Here is a 12,982-nt window from a genome sequence, read left to right on the forward strand (position 1 = left end):
TTAGTAGAGACGGGGTTTCACCGGGTTAGCCAGGATGGTCTCGATCTCCTGACCTTGTGATCCGCCCGTCTCGGCCTCCCAAAGTGCTGGGATTACAGGCTTGAGCCACTGCGCCCGGCCCTCTGTTTCTTTTTTAAGGTTTCCTTAGATATTCTCTATCACTGTTTTTCTTTGTGCATTTAAAAAAGATGATCTAGGCCAGCCATGGTGGCTCACATCTGTAATCCTAGCACTTTGGGAAGCCGAGGTTGGCAGATAACTCGAGGTTCAGGAGTTCAAGATCAGCCTGGCGGCCAGGTGCGGTGGCTCATGCCTGTAATCCCAGCACTTTGGGAGGCCGAGGCAGGCAGATCACTAGGTCAGGAGTTCGAGACTAACCTGGCCAACATGGTGAAACCCCGTCTCTACTAAAAATACAAAAATTAGCTGGGTGTGGTGGCACCCGCCTGTACTCCCAGCTACCCAGGGGGCTGAGGCAGGAGAATCGCTTGAACCCACCTATACTCCCAGCTACTCAGGAGGCAAAGGCTGCAGTGAGCCGAGATTGTGCTACTGCACTCCAGCCTAGGTGACAGGGAGAGACTCCATCTAAAAAAATAAATAAATAAAATAAATAAGATGACCTTATATGTAGGGGAGACTACAGTCTTTAAGGACATGGGAGTCTAAAAAATCATTTGAGTTCAAAAGAAATAGCATTTAATAACAATTACAAGGTAATAATGTTAATATTTCCTCTTTGTATAGTCTTTAATTTTTCAAAATTATTTCATCATGTGATACTTCCAATATACAGCTATTCATAATCTATAACACATAGAAGCTGAGATCTTAACATGTTCCAGTACAGTGAATTACAAGGGGATGTAATTTGACACATTAAAATCTCAAAATGGATTTTATTTTGACTGTTCTTTGAAAAGGCCTGTTTCTAGAGTTGATATATGTCAAGAAGATTTAAGACTGGCACAGAAAACAAGCTCCTCATGGGAAGTGAAGCCTAACAATAGTACTAGCACTCAGACACAAGGAGGTGGGCTTCTCTTTGGGTTTTGCCATGACTGTGTTAGTGTTCATCCGCGTACTCTGCCCTTCTGTGTGGGAGGATTATATCTACCCACAATGTGAAACTCAGGTGTACTCATGTGATATGTTATGGTCCATGAAATGTTCATAGATGTGGAGGGTGTCACTTCCTGGAAGAAGTTTTAATGGTCACTACACACTTTGCTGTTCTCTCTTTTTCCCTCTCCTGTGATAACAGACATAGTGGGTTCCAAAAGATGACATGACAGAGCTGCAGCCAACCAATAACGGACATGGAGGAAGAGTGAGATCTAAACCTGAGTGTTACAGGTCTCTGATATTTGGGAATCATTTGTTAGTGAAGCACAACCTAGACTGTCTTGACTGATACAGGTTTGCTCAAAGATTATTAGCTATTATATTAGCTATTATTATATTGGCTATCCTGTTCTCCAGTGTTGTCCCTTCCTTTTTCATGTTCTCACCTAAATGTGTTCATAAAATACTCTTGTTGATTCTCCAGTGCAGAGAGAGCACCAACATTTTAAAGACTTACTAAAATTCTGTCTCAGAAAACTGTGAAACAAACCCAGAGCCTAGTATAATTCCCTATATTTTTGCAGATTCCTCAATTCCATATGGAATCACAGGATAAAAACATCTTGATGGAAGTCTAGTCTTTCGTACTTCTGGCTAGGAATCAAGTGGCTCTTACCATATGTGGCAGACACCACAGAGATGCACCAATCAGCTCCCCTTTCAAGAAAAGACTCATTGTCCATCTGTGAGGGCCATCTGTGAACTTCCACAGGTCCATCTCAGCTTGAGCGGAGGTCATGCTCTCTTCAAAGTAGCCTCAGTCAGTAACTAAGCAAGAATGTGGTGCAAGCACCTAGCCATTTCTTTTCAACAGGGGACTTCTGTAAAAGGTGATCTTTGCTCTGAGGCTCTCTGCTGGGCTGGCAGAGGCGTTGTCAGATCTGCATTGCAGTCTGGCAGTTCCTCCTACCCAATCCTGCATCCCCTTGTTTCTTCACAGATACTACTTTCCAAGATATTTTGTACTCCTAAATTCAGCTCAGCATCTGTTTCTGTGAGTGGGAAAAGAAACTTACATAAGATCTACCTGCTTATTGAGAGTGCTCTCCTAGATATAAAGTCAAAGATGACAGTGCTGCATCCCCTTGTTCTTCGGGCTATTCTCAGTACCTGTTCTCTGTCTGTGTTTATTCACTGGGTAGCCTTATCATCAGAAGGACAATCATGCACTATCATAGAACAATAACTTATAACAGCCATATAACAATATAACATACATCCTTGATTCTGTCAGGATTTTGCAATGAAATGTTCTCCTTGATAATTTTCTCAAATGTACAGTGGGAATCATAAAAGTAATTTTCTCACAGAGTTGTGAGAAGAATTAATAGCCAAAGTTTATTAAGTGCTCACTTTATGTCAGGCTTTACAGACGCTACTGTGTTTCATTTTATGCAGTAGGTGAGGCTACTGGGGCAAAGAGAGGATAAGTAACATACAGCTAATGATAGGCTGAGTGGGAACTGGGGTCTACACAGAGTGATATCACAGCCCACTTACACAATTACTCTCTGCCACTCTGTCTCTCAAGGAGATCTGTCAAGACCTTAGCATGTGCCTGCATGGATTAAGCTCACCATTTGTTGGAGTAGGCACTCCATAAATGTTAACCACTATGATTACTTATTCATTTTCAAAGTTGAACAAATAAGACCCTGAATATTTTAAATACAAAGAAATAAAGGTCCTTCATAAGCCAAGTCAATGAGTTTAGACTTTATCTTGAGGACATTAAGGAGTTATTGGAGAGTATTAAGAATGGACTGACATTTAGATTCACAGATTAAAAAGGTGACTCTATTTGTAGTGCAGTCAATGAAAGGAACTGAGGCATAAAGTGGGGTAAGGAAATGGTAGAATTTGTCGAGACTAAAAGTGAAGTCTGCCTGAACTACGGTAGTGGCAACAGGAATTAGGAAAAAAAATTAAATAGGCCGGGCGCGTGGCTTGCGCCTGTAATCCCAGGCCAAGGCAGGTGGATCATGAGGTCAGGAGATTGAGATCATCCTGGCTAATATGGTGAAACCCCGTCTCTACTAAAAACATACAAAAAAATTAGCCAGGCGTGGTGGCGGGCGCCTGTAGTCCCAGCTACTTGGGAGGCTGAGGCAGGAGAATGGTGTGAACCTGGGAGGTGGAGCTTGCAGTGGGGGAAATCGCACCACCACACTCCGGCCTGGGTGACAGAGCAAGACTCTGTCTCAGAAAGAAGGACGGGAAGCAGAAGCAGAAGGGGAAGGGGAAGGGATTAAATAGACTAGTTAATGGATTTAAAGTGTCACACTGGTCTGGACACTTCATCTAGATGTGCTTCAGTTGATTTATTTGTGAAAATCATTTGGACGAGATGGTTGCTAAAGTGTTTTTTTTGTTTGTTTTATTTTATCCAATTGGCATCTCTTAAGAGGGAGCTGGAGGTAGAAAGGGCGGGGGAAATAAGGGAACAGAGTAGGTAGAACTGTAGGAATAAATATAGTGAAAAACTTTTGGAATAACTTTGGTTTGGAAACTTGGTGCATTTATAACATTATTAAGAAAAAGTTTTAAGCAAAAATCTAAATAAAATGCAATTAACATCCGGCTTTATGTTTCCCTAATTTTCCAGTTTATTTCTAAACTCCCTTAAAGCAATAAATTTATCTAGTCTTTTCAAAGAGAATTTATAACGTCTTGGAGCTCTCACTTAAATAAAAAGACAAGAGTCAATCATGGCGGAGGGTTTTTTGTTGTTGATGTTAAGTATAAGAAGCCTTAAGCAAGCTCCCAATGGAACCAACTTTTCTTTTTAAAAATCCTACAATTTATGCAAATCCCATATGGAATTTATGCAAATTCCATACACTTTGGTAGTCAGGGCAAATAGGTATTTGCCATAAAGAGCAGTGAGTTGAGTCTATCTCGCAAACAATATAGATAATTGCAGAAAAAGTAAGGAAACAAGCTGCGCTTTACTCTTTTATGCTTTGGCAAATTGTGTTGCATTATTATGTACCTGGCAAAAGAAAGTGTATCATTTTGGAAATTGCTGCTGAGTGTGGTTATTGTGCACCACCACAGCAGAGATTTTGAAGTCATCATGGAGCCAAGGTGGCCGGGTCACTACGTGTTCTCACTGCCGGCGCTATGGGTTAGAGTCTGCTGAATAGTCGACATCAATTTCAGGAGGCAGGAGGCAGGAGGCAGGAGGCAGAAGAGTGCTGGACTCTCTCTTCATTTGGCAAAGCTTTGAAGGATAATGATTGGGTGAATAAAACTTCTACTAACTTACTTTCATTTCTAGAACTTCATGTTGTTTCTGTGAATATTGAATTAAACGAGAAGGCTAAGAAATAATTGATTTCAAACATATATCATTCCAAATTTTTTTGGGAAAGAGTTTATATTTTAAAATAATATCAGTAAATGTAAATGGAGCAATGAAGATTAATGCAATACTAAATGTTTACCCTAGTGGGACACCATCATTTCTTGCCTAAAATACTAAAATTGTCTCCTTAACTCCAACTTTTGCATTCTGAAGTTTTTCTACACAATGTAGTCAGAGATATTTCTGAAATCAAAATTGGATTATGGCACTCCCTATTTAAAAACCTTTGGTAGATTAATTAATTAACTAATGCTACATAATTACCCACTAAAACTTAGTTTCTCAGAATGACAACTATTTGGTTTTTTTCCTCACAGTTTCTGTCAGTTCAGGAGTGGCTTAGCTTGGGGGTTATGGCTTGAAGTTTCATGAGATTATACTCACTTATTTTCTGTAGCCACAGATATATTTGAAGGCTGGACTGATGCCAGAGAATCTGCTTCTAGTCATTAACATGGCAGTCAAATTGCTGATGACAAGTTGTTTTTTACTCCACCGGCTTGCTTGAGTGTCCTCACAACAAGGTGGCTAGCTTACCCCAGAGTAAGTGATTTTAAGAAAGCAAGGCAGAATTCTTCACTGATTTTTATGACTAACCTCAGAACTTATTTCATCACTTCTGTCATTTTCTGTTGGTCACATAGGCCAGTACTGATTCACTGTGGGAGGTGACTATACAAAGATGTGACTAACGGGAGGCACAGATTGTTGGGCACCATCCTGAAGTCTTACTATCGCCGTCGGTTTTCATTTACTTTGGGGATAAAGTTCAAATTTTAGACACTGCTTACAAAACCTGTCATGATACGACAGTTTCTTACCTCTTCAGCTTCATCCTGCCCCTCATGGATCATGTTCAAGCCATTAAAAACATATTTTTTCAGTTCTTCTAATGCACTACACTGTTTTCACTCTCTTATTGGATCTTGTTTTCCCACCCTTTAAATTGACTCACTCTTACTCAAAGCATCTTGTCTCTCTTAATTATAGCATTTATCGTACTTACTATTTTTATAATTATTATTTTTTCATTGTGTACCCTAGTAATTGATATGAAGGTAGGTGCCCTGTATATGATATGTCTGTGTGTGTGTGTGTGTGTGTGTGTGTGTATGTCATTCTGTCTCATTGCCTATCATGTGCCTAAAATGTAGGAATATTTGTTGAATTAATGAACGATTCAGTAAATGAATGAGAGACTATCTTGACTCTCACTCAGTAAGTGATATTTACCCTAATTTTCCAAGGTGATGAAAAAAATCTAATAAACTCACCTATAATTCCTTTTTTGTTAGCTTATATCTCTTTATAAACCTTAAAAACAGAAAAGAACAATCTGATATACTGATACTGGGGTTTGGTTCCATGTGTGATAATACTGGTCATTTGTTGAGTCCAGAGATATAGATCATATATTTATCTTCTAATGAACAATGATAGAGTAATAAAAATGGTTTTATCTTTCTAGGTTACAAATCAATATTATGACATATGAGAGTCAGTGAAAGTCAATAAAGATTTTCTACCAAACTATTTTTTTCTTTCAAAGCTGTGAAATTACAATACTGTGGTTAAAATAGACTGAGCCAAAATTTTTATATCATTACACTTAGTAATGCCTATATATTATTTTCCATAGACTAGTTTTAAAGATGAACAAAATATTACATAGCAAAATATAGTGTTACTTATTAATTGTACAAAACAAAGATCTGTTGAAGAGATTTCAATGAATTTTAAATGTTCCCATTAGGTATGCCATTTTCCCCCTCATTAACATGCCACCTAAAATAACCAAATCACTGTTGACAATAAAATATCCTATACTGCATTCCATTTATAGAAATAGTAGCACTTAAGAAGAGTATGTCAGTGGTAAAATTTCAGTCAATGATTTCAATATTTTAAAAGTATTGGGGAGGCCGGGCATGGTGTCTCATGCCTATATTCCCAGCATGTTGGCAAGTTGAGGCAGGTGGATCACCTGGTCAGGAGTTCAAGACCAACCTGGGCTGGAGCAGTGGCTCATGCCTGTAATCCCAGTACTTTCAGAGGCCAAGGTGGGCGGATCACGAGGTCAGGAGTTCAAGACTAGCCTGACCAACATGGTGAAACTCCATATCTACTAAAAATACAAAAACATTAGCCAGGTGTGGTGGCACACACCTGTAGGCCCAGCCACTCGGGAAGCTGAGGCAGGAGAATCACTTGAACCCAGGAGGCAGAGATTGCAGTGAGCCGAGACTGTGCCGTTGTACTCCAGCCTGAGTGACAAAGTGAGACTCCATCCAAAAAGGGGAGAAAAAAGTATTGGGTATCTATTTCTCCCAAAATGTTAAATGGCAAGTAAGTGGAGGGAAACAGAGAAGGGGATAGTTCATGTCCCATCTTACTGGTTTATGACTGGAAAAGCAGAGTAAGATCTTTTTTTTTTTTTTTTTTTTTTTTTTTTTTTTGAGACGGAGTCTCGCTCTGTCGCCCAGGCTGGAGTGCAGTGGCCGGATCTCTGCTCACTGCAAGCTCCGCCTCCCGGGTTCACGCCATTCTCCTGCCTCAGCCTCCCGAGTAGCTGGGACTACAGGCGCCCGCCACCTCGCCCGGCTAGTTTTTTGTATTTTTTTAGTAGAGACGGGGTTTCACCGGGTTAGCCAGGATGGTCTCGATCTCCTGACCTCGTGATCCGCCCGTCTCGGCCTCCCAAAGTGCTGGGATTACAGGCTTGAGCCACCGCGCCCGGCCAGAGTAAGATCTTTATGTGGGTTGATGTGATAGTTGTACGTATCAGCAGGCATAGCAGAAGCTTCTTTTTGGCCTCTCTTGTTTAGACTAACATTATGGCATTAGTTCCTTTGGGGCTCACATTCATTCTCTGACTGCCCTCTAGCAAAACTTATGGGACAGACACTTTGGTAAAAAGTGCTAAACTATAACGATTACCTTGTATTTTGTCAGTGCACCATTGATATTGAACAAAATTTAGTACATTATTTAATAACCATGGTAGTTCATGGCAATCCATGGTCCTCTTGCATATTGGCAAAGTTGAAACATCAAGCAATCTACATTCTAAAAAATGTATTTGATCTTTTCTTGTTTGAAATATGGATGTAACAGGTACAATGGAAAAGGAAGGTGTGAGGCTCTTTTCTAGAATGTTTACATAAAGTCTGGCTGTAGGAGGGACAAGACATTTCCTTAGAGATGTGGGGGTATTTGGACATAGTCTTGCCAATTCACAAATACCTTATGAAAGAAAAAGAATTAGGAAACACTTATGGAATATTTTGAGCTATAACTCAGATAATCAAAGCTTTAAATTATGTTTCATGTACCTATGTTTAAAAGAACTTTAATTGATTAAACAGGAGCTCATTTTACTTTTGTCAACTTGACACATACTACAAAAAAATCAAGATATTGGGAGGGAAAAAATAGACACTATCAAAAGCTATGTTGTGGACCTTACTCTCTGTTTTTTTCAAGTATAAAGGTAGAATTTTATTAACCAATAAAGAAAAATTATAAAAAAATGGAGAATATAGTTCTTTTTATATACCTGATTCCTTATCCTCCAGTCCCTCTTAAAGAGACAGAGTGGTGACATACATTTCCTTCAAAGGCTGACAAAGAATATTTGATTTTATAATGTTTAAGGTCATTTCTCAGAATACACAATTTTGACTATTGCCTAAAAGCTAATTATTAATTCAAAGGCTATATTTTATTTTTTAAATAAAGTTTATTTTAGTTTGTGTATTTTGCTATTGAAATCAGTGTGTAAGTGCAAGTTATTATACACAGATTTAGAAGTTATAGGAGGCCAGGCACAGTGGCTCACGCCGCACTTTGGGAGGCCTAGGCGGGTGGATCACGAGGTGGGCGGATCAGGATGGAGATCGAGACCATCCTGGCTAACACGGTGAAACCTCGTCTCTACTTAAAAAAATATCAAAAATTAGCCGGGCATGGTGGCACATGCTTGTAGTCCCAGCTACTTAGGAGGCTGAGGCAGGAGAATTGCTTGAACCCGAAAGGCGGAGATTGCAGTGAGCCGAGATCACACCACTGCACTCCAGCCTGGGCGACAGAGCAAGAATCTATCTTAAAGAAAAAAGAAAGAATAAAAAGAAGTTATAGGAAATGACATCAATCTTCAGCAAAATGACAAAACTACATTCATAAACAATTACATCATGATTTTTGAAGTTCATCTTAAGCCTAAGATATCTTAGGTCTCTGGAACAAGAATATAAGCATGTATGCATGTAGTAAATAGTAATGAAGCATTTTACAAAAATGTAGTTCAATGTTAATATTCAAAAACATATTAGGATGAGAATCACATTGTATGGCTGTGTTGTACTGGTGTGTTAGAGTGGCGACACTGATAAATTACTCTTACAATTAGGCATGCATAAATATGACATAATTCTCTCAACACACTTTAGTAACATGGCTTTTCTCCCAACGTCTAAGGTAAAATAGTTTTCCTCTTAAGTGCTACTTTTATGGCAGAACTTTAGTGACCAATACATTTTAAATGCAAGAAATCCATACCATTGTTGTTAGGAGTCCATATTAAGGGCCTATACTGGTATTGAAGTAACTTAAGATGTTGACAGTCTGGTCAATTTTCTTTTCTCCCATCCTTACATGATGTGATGTGGCCATTTAATGAGTTCTAACTCATATACTAATGAACATATTGTTTCCTCATCACATGCTAGGCAAACAGAAAGTAAACAGCATCTGTTCAGCAAAAACCTTTTCTGGAAATTTTTTTTTAATTGTAATAATATAGGAATAAACAATGAAAACCTATAGCAATTACCATAAAAGTTTTAGTGCATTTGTAATATGCTAAGTATTTGAGATATTCCTTGTAAAATACTCTTTAAATAAATCTTTAGCTGCCGGTGTTTGCTTGCTGTACAGAATCATAAACTATTAATATTCCTAAATTAGCATGGTCCAGTCCTCCAACTTATTGCCACAGTCACTCAATTTTCAAGTTTATGTACTTTCCTCTCAGTTATCAGTGAGTTTTGGATACATTGTTATGGCAAATTTTCTTTTAATATCATTGTGAATATATGTTGATGTGATCTGAATACATAAAGTATCAATATCTAAAGATCATTTAGAATATGTTTATTTTTACGATGAAAGTTATGCATGTTTACATAAAATGTTAAAATAGAAAAGTAAAAAACTCATTTCCTGTGACCCTGACAAAACATCATTAGCATTTTATTAAAATTTTATTCTAGATTCTACTTGTTTTCTATGTTTATATATATTTTTGCCTGTAACTTTTTTTTTTTTAAAAGACAGAATCTCGCTCTATCGCTCAGGCTGCAGTGCAATGGTGCAATCTTGGTTCACTGCAACCTCTACCTCAGGTTCAAGCAATTCTCCTCCCTCAGCCTCCTGAGTAGCTGGGATTACAGGCGTGTACCACCACACCCAGCTATGAAATGGGGTTTCACCATGTTGGCCACCTGGTCTCAAACTCTTCACCTCATGTGATCTGCCTGCCTTGGCCTCCCAAAGTGCTGGGATTACAGGTGTGAGTCACCATGCCCGACCTGTTCTTACAACTTTCTATTTTTGTTTATCTCTGTAGACATCTAACACTATGTATTCTAACATCAAGCTTTGTACACAGTAGACATTTAATAAATGTGATTAGTTAAGTATGTTAACTATCAGATGCTAGAATAAATATTTATACATTTATACAATGTATATTTTCAAGGGTTTATACAATTCTAGGAGGCACCATTCTCATTATCTACATAAATGGCATTCTCGGGAGAGCACATTTATTTACAGAGACCACAATATAAATGGCCCAGGAAAATGGTGTCTTCTAGATGTACAATGATATGGCCATAGATGTATATTTGTGTGTGTATGTGTGTGTGTGTATACATGTGTATATATACATACATATAAATGTATATGTGATAGTCACAGGTATTTCAATCCATCTATAAAACCAAGGCTAATGTCCTCAAAATTAAATGCATTTTAATTCCTTTATTATTTGTTCAACAACTATTTATGTTCACTGAAACTGAGCTAAGGGCTAGGGAAACAATATATCAGCAAGATAGACATTATTCTATACCCTTTGAAAATATCATAGGTGACAGTGTACAAGGGTATTAAAAAGAGAGTTTTACCCATATAAGATGCTTAATAACTCTAAGACTGCAGAAAGTAGTCAGGAAATACCATTGCACTTCAAATTAAAGTGCCGAACCATCTAAGCCAGACTTGTAAAAGATGACAAGAGAAATGGTTCTGGCAGTATCACACCGTCCACACTTAGTAAGACAAGGCTGAGAATTCATTTGAATCTGATATTTGAAAGATATAATTTCACTGAAAGAAGTCAGCATCCTGTGGCATTTGCCCTTCTTTCTCTCTAGGGAAGGAGAAAGTTTCTTCTTTCCTTCCGTATCAAGTGAAGGTGTCTCAAAAAAGACCATACTGAGAACTTACTTGAGTCCTCAGAAATTGGCAAAGTATCAAAGCTAGTTTATGGTTTACTGAAATAAAATAAAAATAAGTATCTTTTATTTTTGTCTTTTAAAAGGTAAGAAGATAGACAGCTTCCCTGCTTACCTGGTGGCAGGGCGAGGAGATACCGTCTGTATTAGTCTGTTCTCATACTGCTATGAAGAAATACCCGAGGCTGGATAATTTATAAAGAAAAGAGGTTTAATTGACTCACAGTTCCACATGGTTGGGGAGGCATCAGGAAACCCACAATCATGGCAGAAGGCATCTCTTCATAGGGCGGCAGGAGAGAGAATGAGTGCCAAGTGTAGTGGGGAAAAGCCCTTTATAAAACCATCAGGTCTCGTGAGAATTCACTCACTATCATGAGAACAGCATGGGGGAAACGCCCCCATGACCTAATCACCTCCTATGAGGTCCCTCCCCCAACACGTGGGGATTATAATTCAGATTACAATTCAAGATGGGATTTGGGTGAGGACACAGCCAAACCATACCACTGCCTTTGTCATGAAGGGCACTTCTTGTGAGGCAGAGGATGGGCCATATTTCTTGTAAATCTGATATGATTGCCACACAAGAGAGAGAACTGTGAAAAGTCTTGAATAGGACTTTGTCCAAGATGTTCTGCTGAAGGGATGTAGTAACCACAGCCAAAGGAGTCTGGAAACAGAGTACTAAGGGGCATTATAAGTGTCCTGCATTTGGAGGCATCACTTCTTAGGAGTAACAAATGAGGTCTCTAGGGGAAGATTCGCTGAAGAAGTCACAAGTACCCTACAAAAGAAAAAGCAAACAGATTTTGGACATCAGCCACTTTAGAATATCAAAGACATAAGGCAACTGTGCCAGTCATTTAAGCTTTCCTCTACTTCTTACCACTTCTCCATCTCACATGGAGGAGTCAAGAGATAATGTAGAGTAAAAACTCAAGGCAGGGAAAGAAAGAAGCTGCAATGACTTCTTGTTTTGTCTATTTCAAGACAAACTGGAAGATAGAAGGTGAAAGTCATTAGCTGTCAGGGTTTTTATATCAGACTGGACTGGGATTTTTAAGACCATAAAGTAATTTGAAAAGCAATGAACTTTAATTGAAATTTTAGCTATCACAGGAAAGAAGCTGTTTAAAGGGGAAATTGAACAAAGTATAAAATCATGTTCTTACATTTTATCCAGTTTGGTTTATTCTAGTAACCATTCACCAAGAGCAATGATAACAAAGCATCAAAAGTTCTATAACATGAGAAATAAAGGATGTTATGGGAACAGAGGAAGAGCTTTGCTTCTAGCTACCCAAGCTACTCTACTAGCAAATCTTCCACTGATAGTAGTAAAGAGAGAGTGATCTTGGATCCATGGTAAATCCTGCCTCAGATACTGAATGTAGAGGAAATTCACCTCTTGAATTTCCATTCCAAGAGGTGAATGGAAAGCCAGAAATCCAGGAGCTAAGTAGAGACAAACAACTAGAGGACAATATATTGCCTGTGTCTCAGGATGTGCAGTGGAATATTCTTAGTATACTCAACTTTCTTTTGTGGTGTCTGCCAAAAACTTTCCTAAGCATCCCATAAGGGAAAGAAAGCTTTAAACACCTGTCACATTCAGAAATTGCTGAGCCATCTTACAATAATTCCAGTCAAGAAAGAATTTAGGTGTTCTTCTCACCTTTTTTTTTCTTCCTCCTCTTTGGCCCTAGAGGGGAGACAGAAATAGCAGCTAACAGGTGGCAGGGAAGGGGAATAAAAGAAATTTTACACTTGAACAAACTTGGAAACTCAAATTATTCATATGGGTTAGGGCTTTTATAACTACTAAATTACTAAACTGTATATTTGACTTTAAAGTCAGCCAATTTTTTCCATTTCCAAATAATAAGAAAAATAACTAATAAGCATAGCCCCTACTATGTGCCAAACATGATTGTAAGAATTATTAACTCCTAATCCTCATAATAATGCT

This window comes from Chlorocebus sabaeus, chromosome 10, assembly GCF_047675955.1.
Source record: "Chlorocebus sabaeus isolate Y175 chromosome 10, mChlSab1.0.hap1, whole genome shotgun sequence".
Taxonomy (NCBI): domain Eukaryota; kingdom Metazoa; phylum Chordata; class Mammalia; order Primates; family Cercopithecidae; genus Chlorocebus; species Chlorocebus sabaeus.